The 20106-nt window shown below is 35.0% G+C and overlaps 1 pseudogene; it reads left to right on the forward strand.

Moving 5' to 3' along the window:
• The first annotated feature begins 4652 nt into the window (after window positions 1–4652).
• On the forward strand, window positions 4653–4933 carry LOC145058793 (signal peptidase complex subunit 1 pseudogene; annotated as a pseudogene).
• The last annotated feature ends 15173 nt before the right edge of the window (window positions 4934–20106 follow it).

A 20106-nucleotide genomic window follows, 5' to 3' on the forward strand; every position in this document is an offset into this window, starting at 1 on the left:
TAATCATATTAACATAAGAATAGGTTTATAATATTACCTTGATTGTTATGTAGCAATAACAATCCCAATTCTCCTTGTATTGACTTTGGAAGGCTTAGAGTCACAAGTGTCACTCCTCTAATGGTTCACAAACACCATAAGCAAGTGGAGAAGGTATAAAGAGAGAGGAGAGAGGTAGAAATTCGTCCTTAGATGCTCTAGGGATCAAATGCACGAAATCCTAAGGCCTTAGGGGTCTTTATATAGGGTTGGGATTAGGGTTTCAGTCCTTATCCTTATCTAGTTACTTGCCCATCAAGCAACCATAAGATAAGCCTTGAAAACCCCTATCTCTTGGACCTTGGACGATTTTAAGGATATCCTTATCCTTGAATTCGTCCATCCTTTAACAAGGATAACCATTGCCCTATTTTGCAACTATCACATAATTACAATTCAGCCCCTCTCGTTTAATTAATTACACTTGATCACAAAATTAATTCTTAATTAATTATTGACCAATATTAATTAAACAAATATGATTTCTCCTTTAATATATTATTCTTATAACATATTAATAAATCATAATAACCTCTCTCTCTAGTTATTTCTCCAATCAAGTTGCTTTGGTGACGGCAACCCAAAAGGACCATGCACTATCGGGTCAAGTACATACCAAAATAGTTATGGACTTAGACACTAATCCAACATATATATATATATATATATATATATATATATATATATATATATATATATATATATGTTGTGCTAAGCCCTAAAATTGACCACTACTTTCATTCCAAGAGAGAAATCGGTTTTAGTGTCTCTTTAGCCTCTCTCATATCCATCTAATTGTTACTTGGTGTTTGTGACTTGTTTGAGGCACAACACTTGGGGTGCTAAGTTCTCACAAGGCCAAATTCTTTCTAGCAACATCAACAACATCAAGAGGTAACTCTACAACTTGTTTTATGATTCATATGCAAATTTTTGTATGCTAGTTTAGGCTTCATGCTTTGGAACCAATGTTGTATGTATAATTAGAGAAAACTTAGATCCAAAGCATTAGGGTTGTATGTGCACCAAAGGAATGTTAGAGTACATAAAACCCAACAGTGGTATCAGAGCCTAGGGTGTTTTCTATTGTATTGATGAAACTGTGTATTTTTTAAAGCTGAAAAAACTGCAAAACTGGATTCTGCCAAGCCTACTCGACGAGTCCATATATGAACTCGACGAGTAGGTATCTTAAGATGATGAACTCGTCGAGATCATAAGTGCACTCGACGAGTTGGTCTGTCTGTGAGCAGAATTTTTGAGTTTTTGGCCTGTTTTGGATTAGGAACATTACCACAAATTGTTTTGTTCATAAAATTTGATTTTAATGATATGGTAATGCTAGTCCCCATCCAATAACATGATGTTTATAAAATTCTAAGATAACTACTTGTTTTTTTTATGTAATACTAGTTATTTGTATAATTTGAAGTTATCATGTAATATGAATTAAATTAGGTCAAATTGGTAAATAATCATCATATGATAATTGGATTAGTTAATTTGATCTAAAAGTGTTTCTAGAAGAGTTCCATAACTTGTCCTCAAGTTATGGAATGTGAAAAGTCACATCATTCATGAAACATTAATTTTCATAAGTTATGAAATACCAAAGGTCATGTAAAATTCATAACATGTCCTCAAGTTATGGAATTGGAAAGGTCTCATTTATGCAACTTTAAAATCCATAAGTTATTAATTTCAAAAGTTTTGACAAGTTACAAAACTTTCCCTCAAGTTTTGGAACTTGAAAAGTTACGTTAATGAAACTTTAATTCCAAACCCTAGAATTTTAAAAGTTTAAAATTTAACCCTTATACTATTATAATATTAAAGATTAATACTTATATATATATATATATATATATATATATATATATATATATATATATATGTATAAGACAAGCCAGTCTTATCGTTAGTAGACCTCATTCACAAAGCCGATCTATAAGGGGGCATAATGTGAAAATGGTTTAATGGGTGTCCACTCTCACCCACCGCTTCCTTGACTGGTGGAGGGTCGTTACGGATAGAACACAAATTCTCATTAATAAGTATAACGAAAATTATTAAAGTAAGTAAACTTTTATAAACTCCCAATCCTAGTTACGAATAGGACACAAATTCTCATTAATAAGTATAATGAAAATTATTAAAGTAAGTTAACTTTTATAAACTCTCACCCACCGCTTCCTTGACTAGTGGAGGGTCGTTAGTCGAACGGGTAGGATAGGACACAACCTTCCATTATAAGTATAATGAAATACGAAGTAACTAAATGTTTTATAAATTCCCAAAATCTTAGTTACTTTAGGAAAAATGTGGAGTTGGTGCTATTCCATGAAATTGCACTTTGCACCTTGTTAAGTCGTTAGTGGAGCGTGTGTGGTTAACCGACACACTAATTTGGGACTGACAATGTGTGGAAAAGGGTGGCTTGATGTTAATCATAGATCAATGGAGCTTTTGTTGTTAACCGACACATTGATTGGGTGATTTGTAACATCAAGAGTACCAAGCTAATTTGCATGGTTATTCACACCTTGTTTGTGATCCTCGGTATCCCAGTCACAAACTTCAAGGGCATAATCGTGATTTAAACATGCCATTAAAAAGTTCAATGAATCTCAAAAGAATCTAGGAATTTCAATTCATTTAAAACCTAAATCTTCAATTTCGTTTTTCATGGTGGAAATTGGTAAATCGTCATTTACCTACCTTCAAATGTTTTACAATTGGATTACGGCATCCTTCTTCCGAATTGTAGAATATTGTGTTGGGTCCTAGCTTTAATATTTCATTTTGGGTTTTATATTAAGGATCCTTATCTTATCTAAATTTTGTTCCTCTTTTCAAATGTCTACTTCAAACAATGCTTCCAACCCAATTCTTTCCGGCTCTTTCTCCTTCATGAACTTATATGGGAGGGTCATCTTCAATAGATCGAAATTCAATGATTGGATTCGAAACATAAAAATGGCAATTCGTTATGTGGAAAAAGAATATGTCCTTGATAAAGAGCTTAAGGAGATTGATGAGTCCACTGCTACTCCCGAACAGATTGCTGATTACAAAACTCATGAGAGGCACGCGACCAAAGTGTCGTGTATAATGATCGCTACCATGACTGCTGAGCTCCAAAAGGAATATGAGGACTTTTGGCATTATGAAATGCGCCAGGACTTGATGGAAAGGTACCATCAGAGTGCTCGGAAAGAGAGGTATGAGATCATTGCCTCCATGATCACGACCAAAATGAAGGATGGAGAGTGATGGATTTTGGTATAATACAACATCCTATGGTGCACATACAACCCTAAATTCTTTGGATATATGTTTTTTCTAATTATACATGCAATATTGTTTCCAAATCATTAAGCCTACAAGTAGCATGCAATTGACATAAGCAACATAAAATGAGTTATAGAATTACCTCTTTGTTGTAGCTTGCAGTTTTTCTCGAGTTTGGCCTTTAAGAACTTAGTGCCCCAAGTGTTGCACCTCAAATGGAATCACACAACACCACCAACAATGGAGGACTTGGGAGAGAATACTTGAACTCAAAAATTAGCTATGACGCTTCCAAGAACACTAGGGTGCCAATTTTAGGAGCTAATGGGTTTCTTATATAGTGTGGCAAAACTAGGGTTATCATGTAAACCCTAACGTGCATAACCTTCCATATTCCTTAGGCTCCATGGGTTTAAACCTCCATGGATCATCCATGTGTTGTCACATGGGTTTAGCCCAACCTAAGGAATCATGGATCATTGGCCCACACCATACGAATGAATGATTTTACCAAATCAACCCCTTATATTTAATTAGTCTCTTTTGATCACAAAATTAATTCCAACTTAATTCTTGATCAATACTAATAAAATAATATGATTTCATATTAATATATTAGAACTTATAATATATTAATAAATTATGAATATCCTCTCCTCAAAATTGCATTCTTACAAATTATTCTGGTGCCATGCAACCCAAATGGACCATGCTACTCTCGGGTCAAGTACATACCAATTATAGTTATAGGCTTAGGCTGTGTTTGATATTGGTCTGACTGATTCGGCTCAGAACATTTTGGCTGACTCGCTCAGCTATTTGTGTTTGATTAACACTTTATGCGTGTCTGATTCAAAAATCTATAGCTGATTGAGAAAGAAGTTGGAAATCAGCTGACTGAGAAGAGGAGAAAAGTTTCCATCGGTGCCCTTTCTTCTCCCCTTTCAGCAATTCCTCTTCTCTAGCAAGCAACATCGACCTATTTCTTCCTCTTCCAATCACCGGGCGAAGCTCTTTCCTCGTCTATCAGGTATGCTTCTGTTGTTCTTTTCTTCTCCAGTCGATCAAAGCTCCTTGCCCTAAATGCTCACTGTGTTCGATTTCACCTTATGATTGTCCTTTTGCTTACTCCTTTGTATCTGATTGACTCTGATTTCAATTACATGTACAAAACTGATAAAAATGAATTTATTGTTGAAGGTAGCAGAGCAATTGCTTACTCCTTGCCCTAAATCCATCTATTTACTATTGAAGGTAGCTGATTGACTCCGGTTACACCTTATATATTTTTTTTAATTCCGATAATACCCTCGGGTAAATAGATGGATTGGCAAGGACAGAAGGTACCAGAGCAATTGATGCAGATATTACCGGTGGTATTTGCAGTTGCAACATTTATAACAGGGTATGTTGTGGGTTCATTTCAACTGATGTTGATAATGTATGCTGGGGGGTGATTTTGACAACTTTGATTAAAATTCCTAATTGGCCGTTTTTTAACAAACATCCTCTCAAGTAGTTGGATCCAAGTGAAGCTGAAAAGCATCCAAAACCACAGGTGGATGTGACTTCGATTTCAAAGAAGAACCCCAGCAAGAAATAGGCTATGGCTATTATATCATAATTGAGTCATATTGAAATGAGAATTGTGTTTTTTCGGAATTTATTTTGTTTTTAATGTTTATCTTGATAAATGATATAAGGCAAGAAGATTGAAGAAAAATATTTTAAATGAGTAGAGCATTTGAATTTGATTATCTTTAGTACATCTTTATAATTTTTCAACAACTTCATCCATTGTTGTATAGAGTATAAGGGTAAAATGGTCATTTTTCATCAGTCAGAACATTAAGTCAGATGTACAATCAAGCAGCATGGTTTCTTACTCATTCAGGATTTCTTACCCATACAGATATTTCCCAGTCAACTCGCTCAGTCAGGAACTATCAAACGGGACCTTAGACAACTAATCCAACAGTCTCCCACTTAGATAAGTCTAACAACTATTATTGCAAGTACATCTCTACAACCCGACTAGCAATCGTAGCTCTTAAAAAGCCGTTGTCGAACTCTGATCTAGTCAATGACTCATGCATTAGATAAGGGATCATATATTCCTCCATTCTAGATATCATATGGACTGAAAAATGGATTATAATCATTCTCTCTATCCATCTGTTGTTTCCCGTTTTCCGATTTATAACGACCGACTAATTGAACAAATCAAATCAGTCCAGGCTTGGCCAATCACTTAGGTGTGTCATCACTAATTCATCGAGGTGCCCACATATATGGCTTTTATCCACATGGGGTAAAAGGAACGGATAAACTTTGACCTAAATGCTCACTTGTACTTACTCATCAAATTACAAACAACAATATGTTTTATAACACCAAGTTACTGGTGCGTTTACATATGTCAATGTGCAACCGACTCGCAACTACCACTCACATGTCTCCGTTTCAATAATATAAGATATTATCGTCTCACAATCACTCGTGATAAAATCCATGAAGTAATTCAGATGAGCGTGGGTTGAATCCAATACTCGAATCTTATTCCAGGAGCACTCATGAACATTGTAGCAAACTTGTGCTATGACTAAAACACCTCTACAGACCCATTCATGATAGTCTTGCCTCAATGCCTACTTCCAAAGTATGTATGATCGATTGTGGATGGTCTTGAATAACCTAGTTATTCGGGAAGTCAAAACATGCAAAGTGAAACAAAAGAATAACCGAACCCAATATGGTCTCAGAACTTATGAATATAAATAAAACACCTTTTATTTAATCACCACATTGAGTACACATTATTCATTGTATAATGTTTCTAATAATCAACTTAATACTTGAATTAAAACAATAGTTGTCCCATGCTCCAAGCATGATCACTATGTTTGTCTATGGTCCTTACTTTGTGAAATAGACCAATTAACAACATTTCAATGATGCTCATTTCATAATTCCAAATCTTTATTGAAAGTGTAAGAATTCCAAATTCTTGCCACTATTAGAAAGTGTTAGTATCTAAACTATCATGCAATGATTCTTCTGTAATGTCTAGGTACCAAAGTCACAGAGACTTGACCAATGATATTACAAAATATTCCTTTGGAGATTGTTGCAAGACAATTCCATGGAAATGAAGTCTCAAATTCAAAGTACATTCCTTTGAACATCCTTCTTGCATAAAAGTTTCTAACTTTCTCATCTATTCTTCAACTTCCAATATGGAAATATTCCATATTTGCTATACGACAACTCATTATTAATAGACTCTTATCTATTCATAATAATGTCAATATGGTCCATCCATTACTATACTCCCCACTGTCCTTAAGCGACCAATCTTTGGCGAACCTTAGATTGTCCTTAACAATTGTTTAACCACTTTAGTCATATCCAATTCTATTCATTTTTCCCTCTTAATGCCCTAGGCTTTTGGAAAATTAGAACACGATAATATTATAGCATATGGAATCGATCCTATACCCGAAGCATATGGGACACGATTCATAATGTCTAACATAAAGACATGATACATGATAAGTCTTTTGCTATAATATTTCTATTTGCCATGTTCTCATAATTTGAATTATGAAGAGGGATGTCGTAATCATAATCAAATTTTGAGAACGCAATTATCATTTCCATATATAGAATTTCCTTATGTTGAACCATTCCAACATAACATTCATATATATTTGACTAAATTTGATTAAAAACTCAATCTAGGCTTTTAGATTTTGAAATGAAGTATGAATTCCTCTCCCTTAATTATAAAAAAAACAACATTTTCAAACCCTGCAACTTTGCAAATTGAAACTTTTGTTTTCTATAATTAATATGAAACACTTACCATAATAATTATGCTCCCACTAGCATAATAATTATTATTTTACTAGCATAACACTTATGCTCCCACTAGCTTTGACATGTACACAGAAGTTAGTTGGACTTCTAGAAATCAATACTTATTGACTTTCTTACTAAATTTCAGATTTTTGATATGAGATGCTTTGATAAGACTTTTATCTAGGATTCTCAAATTCGTACACCTTTTCTATGATAGCTCACATGTGTGTCAAAACAATTTAAGAACTTACAGCAATAAGTCTCAAATGGTTAGACCTTTGCCATTTCTCACAATTCGAACTATGAAGAGGGATGCCGTAATCATAATCGAATTTGAGAATGCAAATATCACAAATGCTATCTCCTTAAAATCTACATAGTGAAAGTGTTTCCTCACAATCATTTTCATGAATTGGAGATAAACCTTATGACACTTAGATTTTATGGTGCATGTGTTCCTATACATGTGAATTTTTCATAACCATAATCACAAGACAAGGAAAGTGACAAATCCAAACTTATATGGACTGAACTTGTTCAATCTTAATTTCTTGCCACCTAGCAGCACAAAGGCCTGTCATTTCTTCCAAGTTGTTATGCAAACAATTGAGAACTCATAGAACTCACATGCATAGTCAGCCAACTGGATTGGGCACAAAAACAAGAATATGTCAACACGATAGGTTACAAACCTCAAGTCGTATGCTAGTGTTTAACAATAGGTTTACTCTTGATTAGATCTTGAAACTTTCAAGATCCTTAAGACTCCCACTAACCTCTTTACATATAAGATTATGTTTTCATGAACCATTCGTTGACAAGAAAATATTCAAGAGTTAGTGCGGGATCTTATCAAGATAAACACTTCACACAATTGGTCTTAGTTGGTCTTTGTCCTTACCAAGACATCACAACTTACCTATTTCAAATGTACAAGAGTAAGAAAAAATTTGCTGTACATTTGATGAGTGTTCTAAACCTTTCTTAAGATTATGTCACTCAAGTTACAATCTTGGAGTACAACTCTAAGACTTGTTTTTGGAACTAAGTATGACTCATCTTCTCAATTTAAGCATTTCTACAATTCATGATTCCTCTTCTTAGCCATACAAACGCACTAAGATATCCTTAGAGGATCAATTGTGATATGGTTTTCCATAATCATTAAGATGATCATAAAACACGATACTAAAGTAGTCTCCCATCTCTTCAGATTGGAGAACCTTTTATCTTTCTGCCTAATTTGATTCTTCTTATTCATCCTACCATACATTGAAACTTTTCCAACGTTCAGAATTATAATTAAACTTATAAGCATAACTATATTTACTAAACTTTAGTAAATCATGGCGAATGGTCTTATCGTTCTTTGTGGTGGACCTGACCAACGCACACCTAGTGTACCCGATCCCCTAGTCCTTCACTTGACTCACATATAAATATGAACAAGGAATTAGTCTCAATTTCTCAAAGATGAAGGTTCTCAATCGTCACACAATACAAGTCACATGATTCCAAGTTTCTATCCAGCTGAAACTTGGGTTATGAGAATCTTTCCTTCTTTGGTAAAATTTGATACTACCACAAACGAAAGAATCAGATTCATATTGCTAACATAGAAACATACAAACATCAATTTTCACAAATGTCGATGCTAGGAGATATAATAAAATAAAAACAAAATTTTATTTATTTATAAAATGCGTAAAAACGTTTCCCTACAACGCAATTACAAACGAAAACTATGTTACTACATATTTCTAAGCAATCTATCATAACTCTTAAGCAACAGCTCAAAAATCCGATCATCGCACCATGCTATTGAAATCCATCTTCGCGACTAGATTCAGTATACTCGTCCTTTAAGCATCCTTCCTTTTGCATGATCCTACAAAACATCAAAATGCAACTCTGTCACATCATGTATTAAGAATCAACAATTAGGAACTTAATAGAGTTAGATAGTGGACCTACCTGAAGCAGAACCATACAATCTGACTAAACTTCTTAGGTAGTCAAGGAAGCTTCGATTCCAATGTCCCTTTCCTTGGCAATAGAAACAAACAGGCTCATTGGGAATGGCATATGGAACAATCTCAGATTTGGCCTTTCCTTTATGATCAAAACTTTTGATCATGGCCAATTCCTTTCCTTTAGGAGAAGGAATCATTTTTGGGATATCCACGTCATTGCCCAAGTCATCTTGATAGGTAGATCTTCCAGTCAAATTTGCTTGACCATTGCACCAAATCATTGTTGATTCAGCAACAATCAACAAATAAGTAAGATCAATAAGGGTCATGTCATGATCTGTCACACAATAGTCTTTACCAAACTCACTATTTGACTCGGGAAGTGACTGAAGAACCCAGTTAATAGCCAACTTCCTTGGGAACATGACACCCAACATTCTCAGCCTGTCAATGTGTGACTTCATATCCAATACATGTACACACACAAACTTTCCATCCTTGTGTTTGCTATCCAATAGGGCTTAATTGATCTTGAAATTTTTAAGTCTTCGAACTTGTGGGTTAGGGACAATAATTGGAGGAGGTGGAGGAAGTGAAGTATGATTTCCATTTCCACTAATGCATGAAAAAGGGATCAATCTTTCACCTTGATCGCCACGTAGGATATCATCTTCAAGAGGAAAGCTTATTCCAAAAGATTTGGCAAGACCATAGATGTCTGAACTAGACATCTACAATGGGAGAAAAGTTAGTTGATTTAAGTCCTTAATATATCACCCAAATGAAATATTATGGCTCGGACCCATCACAATATTTTACAATTCGGAAGAGGGATGTTGTAATCCAATTGTAAAATATTTGAAGGCAGTTAAATGACGATTTACCAATTTCCACCATGAAAAAGGAAATTACAGATTTAGGTTTTAAATGAATTCAAATTCCTAGATTCTTTTGAGATTTATTGAACTTTTCAATGGCATGTTTGAATCTCGATTATGCCCTTCAAGTTTGTGACTGGGATACCGAGGATCACAAACAAGGTGTGAATAACCATGAAAATTATCTTGGTACTCTCGATGTTACAAATCACCCAATCAATGTGTCGGTTAACCACAAACGCTCCATTGATCCATGATTAACATCACGCCACCCTTTTCCACACATTGTCGGTCCCAAATTAGTGTGTCGGTTAACCACACATGCTCCACTAACGAATTAACAAGGTGCAAAGTGCAATTTCATGGGATAACACCATATTCACATTTTTACTAAAGTAACTAAGCTTGGGAATTTAATAAAAGTTTAGTTACTTTATAATTATTATTATTATACTTATAATGAGAATTAATGTCTATCATACCCGTTTGGCTAACGACCCTCCACCAGTCAAGGAAGCAGTGGGTGAGAGTGGACACCTATTAAATTGTCATTTTATAGGCAGTAACCTTATACCCCCTTATAGACTGGCTTCGTGAATGACGCCTACTTATAATAATATAATAGTATAAGGGTTGAATATTAACTTTGAAAATTCAAGGGTTTGATTTGGAACTAAAGTATTCATAAGTGAGACTTTACAAATTCCAAAACTTGAGGGCAAGTTTTGAAACTTGTCAAAACTTTTCATTTCTCTAACTTATGAGTTTAATGAGGTTTTTATGAAAACTTTTCAATTTTCCGTAACTTGAGGACAAGTTATGGAATTCATAAAAGGAATCTAGATCAAATATTTCAATTAACACAATAATCAAATAATTTTTTTTATGATCTAGATTAAACTCATAAGTCAAGATAATTCACATCAGCTATTTACAAGAAATTAGTCTATCATATAAACTAATACAAATCTTGAAACTATGACAATTCTCTTTTAATTAGACAAGCATGATCATTGCCTTATGAAAAAACACATTTCATGGTTCAAAAAACAGTTTCGTGTAATGATTCTAATCCAATTTTTGGCCTAAAGTCGAAAATCTGCCCACTGGAGCACCAACTCGACGAGTACATGAACTGGACTTGTCGAGTTGGTCATTTTCTGAGGGGGACTCGGCAAGTTCATTGGGCAAAAAGTAGAAAATTCGATTTTTTTCACTTAGAAAACCAATAAAACATAATTTATAATAGAAAACAATCCTAGGCTATGATACCACTGATGGGTTTTGGTATAATACAACATCCTATGGTGCACATCAACCCTAAATGCTTTGGATCTATGTTTTCTCTAATTATACATACAATATTGTTTCCAAAGCGTTAAGCCTACAACTAACATGCAATTGACATACGCAACATAAAATGAGTTATAGAATTACCTCTTTGTTGTAGCTTGCAGTTTTTCTCGAGTTTGGCCTTTAAGAACTTAGTGCCCCAAGTGTTGCACCTCAAATGGAATCACACAACACCACCAACAATGGAGGACTTGGGAGAGAATACTTGAACTCAAAAATCGGCTATGACGCTTCCAAGAACACTAGGGTGCCAATTTTAGGAGCTAATGGGTTTCTTATATAGTGTGGCAAAACTAGGGTTATCATGTAAACCCTATAACCTTCCATATTCCTTAGGCTCCATGGGTTTAAACCTCCATGGATCATCCATGTGTTGTCACATGGGTTTAGCCCAACCTAAGGAATCATGGATCATTGGCCCACACCATAAGAATAAATGATTTTACCAAATCAACCCCTTATATTTAATTAGTCTCTTTTGATCACAAAATTAATCCCAAATTAATTCTTGATCAAAACTAATAAAATAATATGATTTCATATTAGTATATTAGAACTTATAGTATATTAATAAACCATGAATATCCTCTCATCAAAAGTGTATCCTTACAAATTAAATTATAGTTATGGGCTTAGACACCTAATCCAACAGAGAGTCCATCACGGTCCACTTGCAAAAGATGCAAAGGTTTGTGGACCGCTTGCTAAAATTGAATGTCAATTTCGATGAAGAATTGGCAATTGACATTATCCTACACTCTTTACCTCCTTGTTATGATCAGTTTCGTATGACTTATCATATGAACAAGGAGGAGATGACTCTAAGTAAGCTTCAAGGTATCTTGAGAACTGTTGAAAGCAGTTTGAAAGGATAATCTATTGTACCTACTCCTGCTGCAACTGCCCTTGTCTTGGCAATTGGACATGGAAAGGGAAAGAAGAGGAAGACTCCTTCCAAGAGTCATAAGGGAAAGTCCCATGTTGGATTTCCATGAAAAAGGTCACTGGAGACGAAGCTACATGAAATACTTGCAGGACATAAAGGATGGGAAGATCAAACTCTCTTTTGCAGGTATTTATACTATTCTATCTAATAACTCATCACATGCTAATTCTTGGGTCCTTGATACAGGATGTGGCTTACACATTTGTTCTGATTTGCATGGACTAAAAAGAAGTAGGGATGTGGAGCACGGGAAGATGAACTTAATCATGGGGAATAGGGGAAAATCACATGTCACCAAGATTGGAGTTTATTCTTTATTTCTTATTAATGGTTTAAAATTTGATTTGAATAATTGTTGCTACTCGTTTGATATGGCGAGACATATTATTTCCTTTCACAGTTTGTATGAAAAAGGTTTTATCGTTTCTTTTAATAATGAAATTGGTTATATTAATGCTTATTACAATGGTGTATTTTATTTTGAAGCATTACCTTGCAATGTCATATATGAAATTGTGATGGTTGTAGATAACTTTGGAAATAATGCATTGCATATCCATTCATCAAATGATTTGGATAAAGCATGCTTATGGCATTGTCGTCTTGGACATGTTAACAAGAAATGCATAGCCCAACTTCAAAAGGATGGAGTTTGGAGTCATTTGACTTAAATTCAGATGACACTTGTGAATCTTGCTTACTTGGAAAGATGACAAAGTCACCCTTCACTGGCACTTATACAAGGGGTGAGGGTGTGTTGGATCTCATACACACAGATGTGTGTGGACCCTTTAGAACCGCTACAAGGGATGCTAGCCGCTTCTATGTGGCTTTTACTGATGACTACATCAGATATGGCTATATCTACTTAATCAAGCATAAGTCAGAAACCTTTGAAAAGTTCAAAGAGTTTAAGCAGGAAATGGAGAATCAATTGGGCAGGAAGATAAAGATGCATTGATCCGATCGAGGATGAGAGTATCTTAGTATCGAGTTCCACGAATATCTTAAGGAATGTGGAATTTTTTCACAATTGATGCCACCTAGGACACCACAACTTAGTGGTGTAGCTAAGAGGCGCAACTGTACCTTGCTAGACATGGTTCGTTCTATGATAAGTCGAGCTTTGTTACCTATCTCATTCTGGGGGTATGCCTTAGAGATTTTCGCCCATATCCTTAATATAGTCCCAACTAAAAAGGTTTCCAAAACACCTCACGAGACGTGGACATGGAAGGTTCCCTTGTTAGACCAAATCAAGGTTTGTAGTTGCGAGGCTTTTGTAAGACGAGAGACTCGCGACAAGCTTGAACCTCGTAGTGAGCGATGTATTTTCATCGGCTACCCATAGAAATCCTTTGGATATCTATTCTATAGACCGAGTGACAATGTTGTATTCATTGCAAGGAGAGGAGTCTTTCGCGAGAAAGAACTCATATGTCAAGGCAACATTGGGAGGCAAATTGACCTTGAAGAGCTTCAAGAGTTAAGTAATGAAGGAACCTCAAACACTAGCAGTCAACTCGAGGAATAAACTCTTGTTGAACCAATTGACGAGTCCTTTCCTCTAAGGTTTTCCGGTAGAGTTAGGCAGGCACCTGAGTTTTATGGTTTCCATATTACTTCTTAAGGTGGTACATTTATCAGTGATAGCACACTGGTAAATTTGGATGAGCCTAACAACTACATGGAATCCATGGTAGGCCCTGAGTCTACTAAATGGAAAGAGGCAATGGATAGTGAGATTCAGTCCATGTATGCTCAAGTTTGGAACTTGGTTGACAATGTACCGGGCTGTAAGACAGTCAGGTGCAAATGGATCTTCAAGAAGAAGACCGACATGGGTGGGAAAGTACACACTTATAAGGCGTGATTGATTGCGAAGGGCTTTACTCAAACTCCTGGAGTTGACTATGATGAGACCTTTTCACCAGTGGCCAAAATTAATTCTATAAGGGTTATGCTAGCCATAGCTGCATTTCATGATTCTGAAATATGGCAAATGGATATCAAAACCACTTTCCTTAATGGGAAGTTGGCTGAGGATGTTTACATAAATCAGCCAGAGGGTTTTGTGAATGCAAAGTACCCTAATAGAGTGTGTAAGCTTGAGAAATCCATTTATGGATTAAAACAAGCATCTCGCAGATGGAATCTTTGTTTTGATGAGAAAGTCAAAGAGTTTGGTTTTTCAAGAAGTGAGGATGAGTCCTGCGTGTATGTCAAAGCTAGTGGGAGTATAGTTAGTTTTCTCGTGTTGTATGTGGATGACATACTGCTTATAGGAAATGAAATCCCAACCTTACATGAAGTTAAGTCCTAACTTGGGAAGTGTTTCGCTATGAAGGACCTCGGAGAACCTGCTTATATTCTAGGGATAAGGATATTGAAAAACAGGAGTAAAAGATTGATAGGACTTAGTCAAACTACCTACTTGGACAAGGTGTTGAAACGTTTCAGCATGGAGGAATCCAAGAAAGGAGAATTACCTATCCAGAGCTATACCAAACTGAGTAAGACCCAAAGTTCGAGTACAGAGGTTGAGATAGCATAAATGAGGTAAGTACCATATGCTTCTGTTGTTGGTTCGATCATGTATGCTATGACTTGTACTCGCCCTGATGTAGCCTTTGCTTTGAGCATGGTTAGCAGATATCAAGGGAATCCTGGTAAAGCACACTGGATTGCGGTAAATAACATTCTTAAGTACTTACGGAGGACTATGGACTGGGTCCTTACCCTCGGTGGGAGTGATGACTTAAGAGTGACAGGGTATAGTGACGCCAGCTTTCAAACCAACAGAGATAATTTCCGCTCTTAGTCGGGCTGGATATTTACCCTAAATGGTGGAGCAGTTACTTGGAAAAGTTCCAAACAGTAGACTGTAGTTGATTCTATGTGCGATTTAGAATATATAGCAGCAAGTGAAGCATCGAAGGAGGCGATATGGATAAAGAACTTCATCGGAGACCTTGGAGTTGTATAAGCTATAAAGAAGCCTATGGAGATTTTCTGTGACAACGAGGGTGTGGTTGCCTTAGCAAAGTATCACTTCATAAGACATCAAGTAGAAGGACTCCTCGTAATGAAAGGGGTATCGTTAGCGGAGAACCCAACAGATCCCCTGACGAAGGGACTGAGTAGGGTCAAGCACTTGCAGCATGCTAAAAGAATCGGGCTGAAGGACGATATTAGTTTTAATGATTAGATAGAATTTTAGAAACTTGTAATAGTTGAAATGTAATTGACATTTGATGATTGAATAAAGGTGTTTGTCATTTATAAGTAATGTTACTATCTTGTGTCAATCATTTACTAATTTTTCATTTTCCATGTTTTTACTTCCAGAATAATAACATTATTCAAACTATCCACAATCAATCATACTTTGGAAGTAGGTTATGAATGAAGACTGTCATGAATGGGTTTTTGTATGATTGTCTAAGGTGTTATACATAGCAAAAGATTGCTACAAACATTCATGAGTACTCTTGAAATAAGATTTGAATATTGGACTAAACCCACACTCACATATCACTTCATGGAATTTATCACGAGTGATTGTGAGACGATAATATCGTATAATCTTCAAACCAAAATATATGAGTTGGCAATTATTTGTTGGTTGTACATTGACAGTACGAAAACGCATCGGTAACTCGGTGTTATAAAAAGTCTTGTTGTGTATGATTCAACGAATAGTTAGTACAAGCATATAAGTCGAAGTGTACATGTTCCTTTTATCCTAAGGGGATTAAAAGCGATATCTTGGGCCCCTGGATGATTTTGTTTTGAGTTATGTGTCGGGCCCAGTCAGAACTCTATTGATGTGTTCAATTAAGTTCTATGTCAGACAAATTGGAAATCGGGAAAAAAAATTCCAGGACAATAAGTATGACGATCTTCCATGTGTTTGTGCGCAGATATCTTGTAGAACAGAGGATTAGATGATCACTTATCTAATGGACGTATCAGAGTATGACAGCGGCTTTTTGAGAGCTATGATTGCTAATAGGATTTTAAGTTGCATTGGTAATTATAGTTATTAGACTTATCCAAGTGGGAGACTGTTGGATTAGGTTTCTAAGCCTACAACTATAATTGGCATATACTTGACCCGATAGTAGCAAGGTCCATTTCAGGTTGTCTTCACCAGAACAATTTGATAGATGGATATTTGAATAAGAGGTTATTATGATTTATTAATATGATATAAGTATAATATATTAATTGAGAAATCATATTATTTAATTAGTATTGATCAAGAATTAATTTAGTGATCAAAAGAGACCAATTAAATTGATATATATGAGTTGGGCTAATGATCCATGGTTAGGTTCTGATTGGGCTTATGGATTAATCTATGTAGCATTTATCTAAATCAAATGGATGGATCATGGGCTAATGTGTATGGATTAGCGTTACACATGACCCTTGATATTCTACATACACACACAGATATATATATATATATATATATATATATATATATGTTATGCTAAGCCCTAAAATTGACCATTACTTGCATTCCAAGAGAGAAATTGGTTTTAGAGTCTCCTTAGCCTCTCTGATATCCATCTAATTGTTACTTGGTGTTTGTGACTTGTTTGAGGCATAAAACTTGGTGTGCTAAGTTCTCACAAGTCCAAAGTCTTAGTAGAAACATCAACAACATCAAGAGGTAACTCTACAACCTATTTTATGATTCATATGCAAATTTTTGTATGCTAGTTTAGGCTTCATGCTTTGGAACCAATGTTATATATATAATTAGAGAAAACTTAGTTCCAAAGCATTAGGGTTGTATGTGCACCATAAGAATGTTAGAGTACATTAAATCCAACAAAAGTATAGTGAGGAAAACTCATCTCGCAAATCTGAAAAGACAGTAGAAAAAAATATCGCTCCACGAGTCAACTCTACAGATCACGTATACACTGGGAAAAACCCAACCTTAGGCTTCATAACAAATACCCAAGGGTCAAACTAGATCAAAAATCAACAGAAAGTCAACGATAAATGAAAAGTCAACCCAGCTGAGTATGCCCAGCATACTCAGCCTCTACACCCCACATACTCCACCATGACCAAAAACGGGCAGTTGACTACCTACGCCCACCGTACTCCATGGTATGCCCAACGTACGCAGTGGCCATGCACAACCTCCATTAAGTGCTTAATTCAACAAGTCCAAACCTCCAAATCCAGATCCAAGTCTAAAAAGGTGCTCCTAACCATAAAGTTTCCAAATTTATGGTCATTCATGACCTAATAAGTCCCAAAACCAAAACCCTAGTTTTTCTTAACTACTTAAGACCTCTATATCTTGAATGCAAGCACTAAATGAGTCAAGATAGCATTTTTACAACTTAATGCACCTCAAATCTTCTGAAAGGACAACGTGAAAGGACAGCTCCTTTGGTCTTAGAGTAGCATTTACTCATTAAGTCCAAAAAAAGGGACTAAAAACTCATAAAAATTCATGTGGCTAGATCTTTAGGAAATATAAGTCAAGATCAAAGCTTTATACGTTATGGAGCTTCCCAAAGACGCAAAGATCTCATATCTACAAGCTTGCTTCCACACCAAGGCTCCTCAATGAATCCTCTTTCTTCCTTCAACACACCAAGAACATACACTTAAGCTTAAAAAACACACTCAAGGGTTAGGGTTTGCAAAATCATCTCAAGGAGAGTGGAGGCTGAAAAGGTGAGGGAAATGAGGCTATAAGGATGATTATATAGAAGCTTAACCCTAAAATTTAGGGTTTCCACACCTGGCGAGTACGCCCCGCATACGTTGATGTACGCCCAGTGAAATGTGGTGCGCCCTATTACGCTAAGCATAACGTACACATGGCGTACTCCCATTTCTCCAAAATTACTATTTTGCCACTAGGGCTTCCAATGGACACTTCCTTCCATTTAGGGACCAAAACGCGATATAAAAAAATTATACGGTTGAATTTAGAAGTACGTAAACACCGGGATGATAGATTCTTTGAGGTTTATAATTTAATTTTGGGGTCTCCTTACCTATGAAGTTTGTATTGAGGTGAAGTTCGAAAGATTTCACACAAGGTGTTCGATAAACATCCTCACTAGCGTTACATTGTCCTTGATGGGTTTTCTTGGATAGATTATGGTTCTTCAATTGGTAATTTGTGTGTTAAAGAGGAAGAATGATCTATGGCGGGCCAACATGTTAAAGTTGAACACAATGAAGAAAAAGAGAAACCTTCAACTTGATTTCAAAAAGTATGATAGAAGTTTATAGATGTAGTTCCCTGTTCTACTTTTTCTTAATTTTCATTCTCATCATAATGTGTTCCTTTTGTTGTTAGAATCCTCACATTCTCACCAGAATTTTAGAATTTTGTTTGTAATCTTTGGATTTTCTCTTCCAATTCTTTATTTCTTAAAAGAATCTTAGTTTTGTATTTGTATTTTATACATTTTAATAAGAATTGCATATTTTGAATTATCAATTATTTTCCTTCTTACCAGAATATCTCTTATTTCTTCTAAGAATGTTATATATATATATATATATATATATATATATATATATATATATATATATATATATATATATATATATATATATATATATATATATTCTTACCAAAATGATTCGTAAAAAATAAAATATACTTTCATGTAAAAATAACAAAAAATAAACTTGTTTCCTAAAAATCCAAACTTTGGAAAATGTATTTTACGAAGAAAATTTTGCATTCTTTGAAGAATGAAACGTATTCTATCGAGTAGAGTTTTAGAATTAAATAGATTTTATTTTCTATAATTTTGAAATCAATTAAAGTTATTTAAATAAATCATTTTATAATAGAATTTAATTTAAAAAAATAGTAAAAAACTCATCCCATAATTATCGCACATTTTATAAATAAATTAACATGAAATGTCCATATTACATCTTTAGATGGTTTTAGTGTTATTACGTGCTACATGTTAGTCCATATTTCTTACCATGTACCCTATAATCATAATCTTTCATTCTTTTTATCTAATGTTCAAAAGTTGGTTTTACAGTAACATACTATTTACTAGAAACAATGGCTCCTAGCCTTATATTATACAGTTTAAGAATTATCTGTGGAATGAAAAAAATGTTTAAATTATAGTTTTGATATCTATGAAATGAATCTTTGTGTATGTTTTGTCTTAGTTTTGAAAATTTGACACCACCGATCCTCATGATTGGCAAATCCATCAAATCTGGTTTATATCATAGTTACAAACTTTGAATTATGTATTAGTCTTGGGGCTGCTTGAATTTAAAGTGATTTTGACAGTCAGTTTTTAACATATGACTTCCTAACATTTATAAAGTTATCATCCTTATCTAGTTATGGATAATGGTTAATTAAACCGGTAACTAACAAAATTTAGTGATTAGAAGATCTCTCTCTCTCTCTCTCTCTCTCTCTCTCTCTCTCTCTCTCTCTCTCTCTCTCTCTCTCTCTCATCATTTAGTTTTCGTGATCTTTCTTCAGTGCCTACATTTGAAATTGTTCTTCATAGGATTATCTACGTAATTTGAATTTTGTGATAAGCAAGACATAGGAAATAAACATCAAATTCATAAGGTATTTACGTAATCTAATAACAAAATCCAAGATGAATTCGTGATTCTGGAAACCACTCTGATTTCATATACACCAACATACTCTACCCTTCACCTTCATCTCTGACGACCACTCCATTCCCTCTCTTTGTAAATTACATCTCCAGTGGCCACCCCT

Source organism: Lactuca serriola, chromosome 6, assembly GCF_051521515.1.
Source record: "Lactuca serriola cultivar US96UC23 chromosome 6, Lser_US96UC23_V15, whole genome shotgun sequence".
NCBI lineage: Eukaryota > Viridiplantae > Streptophyta > Magnoliopsida > Asterales > Asteraceae > Lactuca > Lactuca serriola.